We start from the raw sequence: 14,205 nt of genomic DNA on the forward strand, positions 1-14,205 counted from the left end.
ATGGAAGGTGGTTTGGATCATTTAAAGGCACCGTTTTTGTCAAGCAATAATAATGGTGAGCTCAGTGAAGTCACTCGTCTCAAATGCGATTTTTTCTCCAAATTGCCTGATAAGGTTCGGTGTGGTCTCGATCCTGAGCTCTCTTTTCACATTGACTACTCAAAGGCAACTGGCTTAACAAAAGGTATTGTCGAGTTTTAAATTTAACATACAATTTAGAAGTCACTATATATACTTTATTATTTCTTTCTCCAAGTCTACACATATATAGTTTAACTGTGGTTATATTCTTCCATAAAATTATGTGTGTATTCAAATATCAATAATTGATGTTTTCATCAACAATTGGGTTCTTATTTTATCCTCTAAGTAATTTACACAATTTACAGAAGACAAATCCAACTTTAATATTAATATTCAAAAGTGTTAATAAGAGTGTAATTCTTCTCCAATATTTTTTAGATTTGAGTCTTCTAAAATGAAAAGAATTCTATTTAGAGCTACTGGGAAATAATAGTTTCTAGAGGATATGTTTGGCCTTTGATTTTCATTTTTTTTTAAAAAAAAATAGTTGCTTTGCCGGTAATTTTCTTATGTTATATATTTATTATTTTGGATCTAAATTTAGATAACTTAATTTGTTTATTAAGTTTTATAATTTAAATTAAAAACACTATAAAATTTTAATTCAATTAATTATTATGTGTTTACTATTTTTTTATTTCTTCACAATTAATTTTTAGAATAATATTTTTATTTTATTAATTTTTCAAGTAAATTTTTTAAAATTATGTATATTTATTTAACTAAAATGAATGAAAAAAAAATTAAATATGTAATTACCCATTATTTATAAATAATGTTACTAAAAATATCATAATTCTGATTTTATTTTCACACTCTAGTTTTTATATTTATCTAAAGAGCTCTTTATCTCCATTTTGCTTTCTCATCTTATTACTTATTACATATGTTATTTTTAATAACTTTCTCTTTATTCCAAGTTTCATCGTAAAGGGTGTATATAAATACCTTTTAGGTCTCAAGACATATATTCAAATTATTATTCATGTCTATATAAGTTTGAGTATTTTTTTTTTCACTCTGATATGCAAACAGAAAATATTTATCTCATTTTTTTAGAATATATACACTTTAAAAGCTATGTTGGTATGAGGAAGACGAAGTGGAATAAAAAATACAAGAGAAAAGAAAAAAAAGGGAAAAGAGAGATTATTTCTTTTAATTTGCACTTGTTATTATCGCTCCCCCTTTTTTCTAATGCACTCTCCTTTTAAATTTGTTTTCTCAAAATACCCTCATTTCAGAAAATAAATTCTGGAAACTATTTACACTACCTTGTTTCCGGATGGATATTCTTATATGTTCTTATTATTCTCCCACCAAAAGCAAACTCTGATGGCTTCTATTGCAGAGCATGAAAAGGAAGAAGATCTCAACGTGTATGAACCATGTGAGAATCTTCAACCCAAAGATACTCCCTCGCACACTGCCCAGCTCCATAGCGTATATTGCAGCTACAGTATAGTCAATAACATTCTCTACCAAAACTCAGTTTGCATGCCCGAGCTCTTTTTGGTTCGATAACAATATGATTTCACATCTGAGAATAGAATCAGCATAACAGTTGTCGTTGGTGCATTCAAAAATAACCAACATACACAGTAACAAATCTATATCAATGCCAAACTTGATGACTTCATTCCAATATGATAACTTCATTCCCCTCCTGTAGATTCACAATATTTCCTTCACAAGCCAGCACTGCCTGCCATATTACCAATAATGATTCATTTGAAGTCTGATTCCAGTAGAGCAAACATACCTAACTCTTCCTTCATAAGCCAGCATACATAATTATTAGGCTTGATGCAATGCCAATCTTGGTTGCATCCAATTATTAAAAGAGCTTGAAAAACACCACTGCACTTTTGCTTTTATCCATGCCCAAGATCTCAACTTGACCACACATGTTCTGGTTAATGCAACTCTTTTTGTTTCAAGTATTGGCAGGGGTACGTTTTATTATAGGAAACTATATGCAAATGGGTTGGAATATAAATATCTTTTGCCAATTAAAAAAAAATTGTCGATGGTAACAAGCCACAACATCAACTGATCATAAGTCATGAGATTCAATCACCATAATCTTTGGCATCCGATGAAATTTTGAGATATTTTTATAAATTTTAGTCATTTCGACTGATTATAAGACTAATTTTTTATGAGACTTAATCACACTCAAAGCTCTCTATTTTTTCTTAAAAGTGTATTTTGTGGGATCAAATTCAAATTCTTCCCCACAAATTCAATGTGTTACCAACTAAGCTACATTTATGGGGAAAAGGGAGATGATTGGCTGAGGAAAAAGGTGAACAAAAAGAAAAAAATATTATAAAGAGAGATGATTGGTTGAGGAAGTGAACAAAAAGAAAAAAAAATATTATCAAGAGAGATGATTTTTTGAGTTGTTTGGTAAGAAAAGTTAAAAGAAAAGAATCAAAAGTTTAAACTTTTCTTTTCTCTTATTTAGTTGTATAGAAAGTATAAAAAAAGAGAGGCATATATATGTGATGATATAAAATAGTCATAAGAAATAAGATATAATAATGAATGTTTTTGATAAAAAAATATATATTTAGAATAACTCTCTTTTATACAAGAAGATTTTTTTTAATATATTTTTCACTTACAATATAAAAGGATAAAATTATTACTCCAGTGCCCAACGATGGCCGGACACTATATTCCTTTAGTCGTGCTCCTTGTTCCTATGCGTCTTACTCCAGTGTTTGATATGATGTTTTTTCGAAAAATATACTTACAAAAGATGTTAAGTAAGGTCTCAGTTTTAAGCAATCAATAGGATAGTAAATGAAAATTGAATAGTGGTCCTAACATTTAGTCCTTCACGATCTTAATTCTATATATACAAGCATTTTTGGACGTTGAACTTAAGACTTTTACCATCAGATTACCGCTTAGGCAATCAATCTCTAAGTATGATTTAGGGTGTCTAATCTTTAATTTGATACCTTTGATTAAGGTCACTTTTGCCTTTCAGAAGACCAAATAGGTGTTTTGCTAGGGTATTCGAACACCTATCTGGTATAAAAATATAAGAGTTTTTTGTCATCATGCTCAATTTTCATTTTCTTTCTTCGTGTGCTAGGGGAGAAAGAGTATTACGAAAGGCAGTTTGCCACCCTAAGGTCTTTTGAGGAGGTTGATTCAACTGAATCTTCAAATGTCATTGAGGATGGGTCAGTGGATGCGGAACAAGTGCAGTCTGAAAGGGCAATGAAAATATCCAATTGGGCAAACGTTTTTTTACTCGCTTTTAAGGTACCGTATGTTTCTTTCATTTTTAATACAGCTATAATTACATTCCCTTGTTCATTAGTCATTTGGAACTTTTGTTTGCCAATTTGTGTTATGAGGAGACTGATTTTTTTGGTTGAAGAGCCTGATTCGCAACTAAGGGAAGTAAATAAAGAACGTAAAGAAAAGAAGAAAGTAAAATAAAATAAAATAAGAGTAGTCTTTGTTATCTCCATCTGTTATACAGCTGAAGGGAGTTACATGTATATTTTACGCTACAGCATCACATGTATATTCTCGCTAATATATAACATATGTTCTATGGTAATAATAACAATAATAACTAGACGTAAGTCGTGTCAATGAACTAATTTCAATTGTGCTGTAGTTGATAATATCAAGCAATTAAGCAACCATCACAGATCATATGATCCAAGAACATGAATGTGTGGTACCAAATTAACTTTCCCCATTTTCATCACATCTTGTATCTAAATGGAATATGTTTGTTTCATTGATTATAAAAGAATCTCTAACAAAATTTCTCATCTCCCGACATAATTATTGGGCATAATTATATCAATACACCAATATTTAACTTTCTTAATTAATATAATCTTAGCGTTATATTATATGGTGATTCACTGTAGGTATAATTTCTCTAACTTCATTTTTCATCCACCAAGATTATTTGATGGTAACATTACTAATTGATATTCACTACCATCAACGAGACACTGTTTGATTTTCACATCCTCAGAAGACTTTTAATACATAGATGTACCACCAACTTCAATGTTTCAATACTCATTTTAGTTGGTTCTTCACCCACACTTGCCTATCTAATAATCTCCCCCAGTAATGGTGTTCAAAAAATCCGATTACATAAAATCAATCCATAATTATTTATATCCAAACCATTTTAAATTCATTTTAATGCATTGGTTTTACATTCAAATTCAGCTTTTTTTTTTTTATGTTAAACCCAATCCAATTATTTGAATATTTTATTGGATTTTTAAATTTTATAGCATTCCTCCAAAACAACCTTGGTTGAGACCGGCTGAAAGCATTTTTTTTAGTTTATATCTGCTGAGATTATTTTTTGATCGATGTTAATTAAGGTTATTTTTTTATAGACGTTAGCCAAAGTTTTCTTGACAACATTGGTTGATAATGTTTCTCAGTTGACCTCAATTAAGACTATTTTTCCAAAGATATCAGCTAGGATTTTTTTTAAGCGGACATTAGTCAAGGTTATTTTTTGGCCAATGTCGTTCAGAGTTTTTTTGACCAGCATCGATTGATGATGTTTTTTGGTCGACCTCAACCAAGGTTGTTTTTCAATTGATGTCAACTAGAGTTTTTTCAGCTGATGTTGATTGATGATTTTTCGATCGAGGCTATTTTTCGGTTGACGTCGATTAAGGTATTTTGTGATTGACATCAGTCAAGATTATTTTTCAGCCAAGACCATTTTAACTAATGTTAGGTATAGGTATTTTTGGTTGACGTTGATCAATGATGTTTTTTGGCTGACATTGATTGTGGTTATTTTTTGGCCGACATCGACTATGATTTTTTTAGTTGACTTTGGTTGATGCAATTTCTTTACTAGCGTTAATGACTCTAGCTGACATCGACAAAAAACTAGCCCTAATTGATGTTGCTCGAAAAATAGCTTTAGTTAATGTCGATAAAAAAATATTACCGATTGACATTGATTGAAAAATATCCTAGCCAATGTCAGCCAAAAATAACCCTGGTCGATATCAGAAAAAAAATATGACCATTCGATGTCGGTAAAAAAAAAAAATCACTGGCTAACGTCAACCTAAAAATATCTAGCCGACATTAGCCAAAAAATAGTCTCGGTCGATGTCGATTGAGAAATAGCTACAACCGATTTTGATTAAAAAAATCCTAGCCTATGTCAACCAAAAAATAATCCTACTCGACCTTGGTTGAAAATAGTCTGTCAATATCGATAGAAAAAACTATCAACCAACACTGCATGAAAAAACCCAACCACCCTAGTAGAAGTCGACAAAAAATAGTCATGACCGAAATCAACTAAAAACAACTCTAGTTGAAGTAGGTTGAAATTAAATTTATGGTTTAAAACTAGATTTAAAACCAAAATGATTTTGAACTATAAACCAGTTTTAAAATCATAAAAATCCAAATCACTTTTATCCAATTAAGCGGATATGAATTTTAAATCTAATCCATTTAATTGGATTTGGAATGGATATGGATTGGATTTTTGAAAATCCAATATTCTCCCTCAGAAGTTTTATTTCTTTTTAGTAATTTCACCAAATCTTATTTTTATTTCTTCTTTAAGGATCGAGTTTCCTTTTCTATGGTTTGCTTTTATTTCTCCTTATCGTCCATGTCAATAGCTTCCTTAAAACTTTGAGGTTTCCTATTACTAATAAGGTTAACATCTTCACCTGGGAATTAACTATTTGATAGTTGTTTAACTCTTGTGAATCATCTTAGGGTTCATGCATGTTCCAGTATTAAACGTAAAAAAAAAAAAAAAAAACGTAAGATTACAAACTTTTTCTCTTGATAGAAAAGGATCTCTCAATCATCTCCCAGAAATATTTCTCAATTATTTTACCAATCGTCCAATAAAACATAACTCTCTCTCGATTTCTCTCTCTTGAAGAGGATTACAGTAACTTCCACTAACCACTTTGTTATCTCGGATGGGATGGATCATTTTACTCCACACAAGACCCATTGTAACGAGGGATGCAACTTCTTTTAAGAGTGAGTAATGGGTGACAATTCTTGATAAGTTGTCACTCCTTACATCTTTGAAACTTCGATTTATTAACATGCTTACTTGAATGTGGCAGCTACCTCCTCACAACTCATCACATTATTGCCATTCTTGTGCATTAACAAGATTATTTGAATGTAGCGGCTCCATTAATTATGGAAAAATTTCCAACAAATTGCGCATAACCTTGAAATTGACATTGTAAGTGTACGTATCAATTTGAAACGCGCCCTCTTGACAGCATTTCATCCAAAAACTCCATGGCTTCAGTGCTGCCTTCTATAATGATTGTTGATATGCCTTCAGCAAGTCCACTGATTTGTATAAGCATATATAGTGTGTTGTCATGAGAAATTGTATTAACACATATTGGTTTGCAAAAGCAAACTATTTGGACACAATTATTGGATTGAAGGAGACTTTATATTATTATATTTTTTATGGAAAACAATTGAAAACAAGTGAGAATTTAAATTTTCAAGTAATGAAATTAGAAACAAAATTATAAAGAGATTAATTTTTAATTTCGATAAGTTTCTTAAATATATAGGCAACAATGGTTGGAGTTAAACATCACTAAATGTTCACATGACATCAACTTCTACCTATTTCAAGTAAAATCATTCATGGTTTAATTGATCGATCTCTACTTAGTTAGCTTAAACCTAGTCCCTTGGTGCACGAACCCTATTTACCTTTAAACCCACGCAATTTGATTAATTCTTTAAATCAAAACACAAGAAAATAAGAAAAAAAAACACTTAAAAAAATTATGTACCTTGAGTTCTATTCCTAGATAATAATAGAATTAATATGGCAATAAATTAATAAGCACAACTCACGATCCATTTTCCATTTTCCAATCATATGATTAGATACTGCACACAAAACTTTAAGTAAAGATTTCAAAGGCATGGATAAAAGATTAAAATGGAGAAAAGAAGTCAATTACACCACATCTTCAAGAAATTAACAATAATTGAAAGGGAGAACTCCTTAGCCATCTTCAAGAAACTGGAGATGAATCCAAAGAAATTGTTCCAAACCGTGTTTCTCCAAGCCCTAGCTCTTGGGTGCCTAATTTCCACATCCTTGTTTGTTGAAACCCTCTCGGTTCAAGATTGTGTTATTAACATTTATTTGCATATATTTTCTTTCAAGTTCATGAAGTAGTGAGCATTTAGTGTTCCCTTTCTTTGTAGTTTGCTCTACTTTGACCAAGAATCACACCTTACTGGTATTTGCAACAGTTAAGAGTGGTTCCATAGCTATTGCTGCATCAACACTGGATTCTCTGCTAGATCTTATGGCTGGTGAGGTACTTTGGTTTACACACCTCTCAATGAAGCGCACAAATATATATATATAAGTATCCCATTGGAAAATTGAGAATGCAACCGGTCGGCATTACCATCTTTGCCGCTATCATGGCTACATTGGGTATGTTAATTACGTTGGTGTGGTTCAGGATTAGGTTATTTATTAATCCATTGTAACTTATCTCTATATAGCGTTTCTTAAACTAGTCTAAATTATATGCTATAAATACTAAAATGACATTTTTTTTTACAACTTTTATTAAGGTTTTCAAGTGCTGGTTGAGGCCGTTCAACAATTGATTAAAGGAAAACCAACCTTGAAGATGACTTCAGATCAATTGTTTTGGTTGTATATAATCATGCTGATTGCCACTGGCGTAAAGCTTTTGCCCTGGTTGTATTGTAGAAGTTCAGGAAATAAAATAGCCGTGCCTATGCAGACGTATATATAACATTTTCTGTTTTTACAACTTATAAAATCAATGTATTGCATGGATCACCACTGAACAATGTTAGGTTTTGGAGTCTGATTGCTTCTTGTTATGATGATTACTAGGATCACTATTTTGATGTCATAACCAACATAGTTGGTTTGGTTGCTGCTGTCCTTGGTGATAAATTTAGTTGGTGGATTGACCCTATTGGCGCTATTTTGCTTGCACTCTATACAATTTCAAATTGGTCTAAAACTGTGCTTGAAAATGTTGGTTCTCTCTTTCTCTCTTCTTATTTTGTGTCTTATGCTTTATTCAATTACGTACTCTATTTAAATGATGGTTACCTCTTTGTTTAGTTTCCTTGGTTGGACAATCAGCTCCACCTGAAGTATTGCAGAAATTGACGTACCTTGTTTTAAGATACCATCCTCAAATCACACGTATTGACACAGTCCGTGCCTACACTTGTGGAGTTTTATACTTTGTTGAGGTAAGTTGATTTTGTGTCGTCAATTCCAGAAATTATCATTTCCACTTAGTCTGAAGAATGGAGTTGGAGGAATCACACGATGTCATTTTTTTTATAAAAAAATTTTACGTACAATTCCACTCAGTAAATAAAGATTATACATGACATGTCTGTGTGATCAGTTAACAGACATTTAAGCAGATAACAGATTCAGATTAAAGACAGAAATCTCAAATAAAATTTTTTAAATATTAGAGATCTGATGTAAAGGAAAAATTTATTAGGAACCGAATATAAAAAATGAGTATATATCAAGAAATTAAAAATATATTTAAATCTATTTAATAAAAAAGAAACTTTTTATATGATGTAGGATTATATGATTCGATCAATCTCCATGTGATATGTATTAACATAAAACATATTTGATATTAACAAAGGGAATTTGATATAAACTAATTTGATGTTCATATCCATGTTGGACAAACAGGTGGACATAGAACTACCGGAGGATCTTCCACTGAAAGAAGCACATGCAATTGGAGAATCTTTGCAGATAAGGATCGAAGAACTCCCTGAAGTTGAGAGAGCCTTTGTTCATCTTGACACTGAATGCGAGCATAAGCCAGAGCACTCTGTTCTTAGCACTCTTCCCAGCAGCCAGATATAACATTAAGCTTCCAATGTGATATTATAAATATGGGCTTAGTTATTATCTAATAAATCAATGTAGGCCTCTTCTGTGTGAACTTCAAATTATCTTTGTCTTGCTTGTTCTAGTAGCTCGATAATCCTCGGGATTCAATTACTCTTTTCAGTGATCCTCTACATGTTAAAAAAGTGCAACGTTGGAAGATTTATTTACTCGATGGATTTCATCATGCAAATTTATTTCATTGTATGATCAAACCAATAACCAATAGGTAAATTGTATTTCAAAAAGGTCAAATACTAATAATATTTGGCGCTTTAGGCACATTTGAATATATTGTAAAGATTGGACCACTTATTCACTCCAAAATTTAGCTTAAGAGTAGAGGATGCACTCTAATAAAAAGTTTTTAACTATCATATATATCCTAAATGAGTTTTGTACGGATACATTAATAGTATAAAATAATTTTATATCGTCGTCTAATCATAAATCATTATTGATATAACCTTTAAGATAAATTTATAAAAATCAACAAACTCACCATAAACAATAGATTTTGATTAAATGACGATATAAAACTATTTTACAAGGTTAATACATAGCTTTTTTTCTCATTCTAAAATGTCTCTTTTATTCTTAAGACTCAAAAGTATGAAGTTTGTAATATTGGATAAGCTTTTTATGTTTTCATTTGTAGAAATCAAATTCATGTATCAAAGATTTACAATAATTCATGCACAAAGTTTAATAAACTGAGCTAGAATTTTTTATAATATTAAATAAACTCTTATATTAATTATATTAGAAATAAATTGAGCTTAACTTCCAAAACTAACTCAAAAGTGGATAATCATCCAAATTTCAGGAGAGTCTGACTATAAATTCTAATACTTTCTTCGATTTCAAATATAAATAATAAATTCTTATTTTTTTTTGTCTCAATTATAAAAAGATCTAAATTATTTATGTCTTATTTAATGAGATTCTTTCTAAAATATTATTTATTTAAGACCAAAAATATTTTTTATATTTGATATTAAGTTTAAATAAAGGATAATTTAGCAAAATATTTATTTTTCAATTAAAAATGATACAATTTAATAAAATTAATTAATTTTTTAATAAGTGTGAATTTTTTTTATTATTATAATCGAAACCGGAAGTATGATATTACAATTTATATTCAAGGGAAGTCTTGAAAGCCAATCCCCGGCCCAAAACAGAGATTGACCAAAAAGGATTGAAGGCCCAAAATAAAATAAAAAAGTTAGGTCAAATAAGAAAAAAGAAACCGATATATGACAATGACTTAAAAATTTAAGAACTAAAATAAGAGTTTAATCATAATATTTAAATAATATTTAATGCTAAGCAATGAAATTCAAAATTATAAAGTGTAATAAAATAATTAATTCAGAACTAATTATTTTGTGATTGATTTTATTTTATTATTCATTGCATTTTTCATATATGTTAAATTATTTTATATTAATATTTTAAAACTTCAAGAAATTAAGTAATTGGTTTATTATCATTGGTATGTTTGCTATTTTTTATAATTATCTATTAAATTTTTCATTTCATAGTTAATGTTAAAATAACCAATGAGGTTGAGTCTAATAAAAGATTATAGTATTTTGCAACGTGACAAATTAATATTCAAATTCTCCATTAGAAAATTTGCCCACATTTAAGACTGGTTAGTAGTCAGAATATGACATGCTAGAATAAAAAATAGGATTAGAATAGGATAAGAACATATAGTAAGAATAGAATAAGTTTTAGTCATATGTTTGGTGCACATCAAATAACAAACCAATAGAATACAATATAAATTATGGTCATATGACAATATTAGTTTTGAATAAATAAAATATATTTTTCTAATAACTAAGTTTAATTTATTATTTTAAAAAACATGAAAATTATAAAAATACAATTTAAACTAAACTATGCAAAATGATATTCAATTTATGTAGTTAATTTTCTTAAAACTAGTCAAGATCATTTTCATTTGAACCCCTTCAAGTTCTCCTATTTTCAATATGACATAAGACACTGTTACCCCAGGTTTCCCCAACCGAAAGCTCAGGCAGCAACAGTACTATCACTGCTCCCTCTGCGAGGGACCAAAATAACGAATGTTCAAGTGTCGTAGCAGCCGCAACAACAAACAAATCCTTGAGTAAACTTCAACAAACATCAAATAAGCAAAATTCACAGCTTGGGTTAACACCACCACCACTGCCACCATTGCCATCTAGATTAAATAAAACTGCTGCAATAGTAGCTCCTTCTTCGCTGCCACCGCCACCAACAAGATCTACCAGAACCGCTGCAATGACTGTTCCTTCGGCACCTGACAAGGCTAGAAGTGGAGTACGCCAACAATCTCTTGGCGTAATTAATTACTCTTGGTCTCATTTCCTTCCGACCATATGGCCGAGGAAGTATTGGAGTATCCCACCCCAATGATTTCCTTTTATCTAAACCATTCGGTGAATCCAATCAAGCGCGCCACCCTGTTGGTGCCACTTTGTCACCAGCATATAGGTTTGGTAAGCACGGAGCAGGCCAACACGAGTGTTACCATCCTTATACGAGGCAAATGGATCACCAGCAGCAACAGAGAACGGTGGATTTTCTGTCTTAGATGGAGGCAAGAAGATTGACACCGATGCAAGTTTCGAGGGAAAACCCGCCGAATAATGAAATCTTGCAGAATGGGCTTCCACCCTTAGACTAGGAGATGGAAGAAGGCAGCCCGTGAATTTTAACCTGAGCTTATGCTGGGTTAGGGTTTTGTCTTTTAAGAGTTAATGGGGTGTGGACCTTTGTTATCTTCTATTAATTAATAATACTTGTTTTTCTTTTGTTCAATCTTAAGTTATTGTGTTATTGTTTCTTTTGGTGAGACCGTGAGATGAGTTGTTTTGTTTTCAATAGATCGACCAGAACTAAAAAAAAAATATTATGAAGTGAAAGAAAATAATTTATTTGATCAACATGCACATTGAAATTCAAACAATTATGTTTGCTCCGTGTTCTAGCGCGGCGTTGGTTGAAAGACGTACGTAATATTTTTGTCTTAATAGCTAAAGAAAAACTTTCATTCATAAGAGTACAACCCATATACAAAATATAAATAACATTAGCCCAGTTATTTCCCTGCACTGATGCTAGATATTTCCCGGTACTGGTCGAAAAGACGTAATCTTGAAATGCAAATGTAAAGTTATTGAATATATATATCCTCAAGAACAGACCTATAGTTGAAGAAGACACCATTATCACAGTGCGTAAATATATTAATTATAATATCTTTATTCTTAAAATTCTATATGTACAATTAAATGGTTATGATAATCTTGCTCATTTCACTAAATTAAATTAAATTATTTTGTTTTTTCTTTTCTCTTTTACATAATCAATTATATTTATACCCACAAATTTAATAGAGCTAAGTATATATAGACCTGAAGGTGTGCAAATACATTCCCCAACTTTCATAATATTATAAGTAAATATTGAGTTTTTTTTTATTTTGTTTCTCTATTTTTTATATTTGAATACTACTTTCAATTTTTTCACTGATTCCCTTATATTACTATTATTATTCACCTACTTCGATTTGAAAGTCAAATTTTTTGTTTTCTCTAATAGTAATAGCTTCTAGCTAGCTTCCTTGTCCCATTAACACATAATCCTAGATATGTCACCGAATATACGAGATATTCTAATTAACTCAAGTACAAAGGAGAAATCAGCTTGCCCCTACATTTTATTAATATATACAAGCATTAATTGTTACAGAAAATTAAGGAAGCTTTATGTATGTACATTAAATAATAGCCATGATCGAGACTTGAATTTGATTAGTTCTAATAACAGGTATATTTCTAAGGATTATAATTTTGAAGACAACTTATGAGCAAAGAAAGACTAATTGGGTGTGTTAGGAAATCCATATAGAAACTTATTGTAAAGAGAAGTTTTTACCTTCAAATTAAAGCAGCAAACATAGGAGGAATGAAGCTAATGGGATGGCGTTCTATTGAAATCAAATTCCAAACACACTCTAAATGATAGAGAGCTACGAGACTTGTTAAGTATACTTATAGTAGTACTGTTGTTTCACGTTCTATAGGGAAACACAATATAGAAGTCAAGCCTAAGGATTTAACGTGTAGATCGCATCATGAGATGCGGGTGCAACATATCGGCAATAATAGTAGTTGCATGAGTCTGGTATAATGGTATGCTTACCGTGCTACCATTATTCCATCACAGATTGGAGACTCAGGGCATTGCCTATTTCCAAAGCAAAGCCACATTTGTCCTCAACAACTATGTCAGTCATGACTGCAACCATAACATGACCACAATCAAAATTTAAAACCTTGGTCTAGCCACGCTTATATAGAAACCTGAAACCTGTCTAAACATGCTAAACCTTTCGGTAGATAAGGATTATACATGTGTTCCAGAAGATAATTGAATCTGAGCTAACTAGACTAATTTTAAGAGAGAGAAATTAGAAGTTTCTGCTACAAGTAGTAGGAAAATTTAGAAGACAATACACCTAGATCATATAAATTGCAAATTTAGATACTACATTTTGAATCTAAATCCTCCATGCCCTCCGAATTAGGATTTCGCAATATGGAAACCTGTTTTGCTCAAATAAGCAAAATCCTATATATTGGATAAATTTTAGATTGTATAATCATATGGATAAATAAATAAATTATTATTTATAATCCATTCAAAGTTATTAAATTAATCATTTATTCCGTGTATTTAATGATAGAATCCTTTTTACTGAATAAATTGTATGGATATATAACTTATCATTTAAAATAATTTCTTAATAAATAATTTCGGGGGGAATTTGTTTAGTTGGAGAGGGTTTTTAAATTTATGATACTCTTTGGTTAATGCTTTTGTTTGGGTTGTTCAGTTGGTTGATTTGGGACTAGCTAGGTTATTTGGGAAAGTAATATTAGATTGAATTTGGGCAAGTAATCGAGAAGTAATTTTTGACGATTTTAAATTGCCAAAAAATGTTTAATAGCCTTTAAATGTTCCAACAAAATATTTTCTAATAGTCTCAAATCTTAAAAAAATGAATTGCCCCAAAATGTCAAAATAATAATAAAAAATTTAACATATGTATGCATGAGTCGATG

General features: G+C 30.6%; 1 pseudogene; it reads left to right on the forward strand.

Annotated features, from left to right (window-relative positions):
• LOC114399005 lies at positions 1-9,065 on the forward strand (annotated as a pseudogene).
• Positions 9,066-14,205: the final 5,140 nt, after the last annotated feature.

This window comes from Glycine soja, chromosome 19 (assembly GCF_004193775.1).
Source record: "Glycine soja cultivar W05 chromosome 19, ASM419377v2, whole genome shotgun sequence".
Classification (NCBI taxonomy): Eukaryota; Viridiplantae; Streptophyta; class Magnoliopsida; order Fabales; family Fabaceae; genus Glycine; species Glycine soja.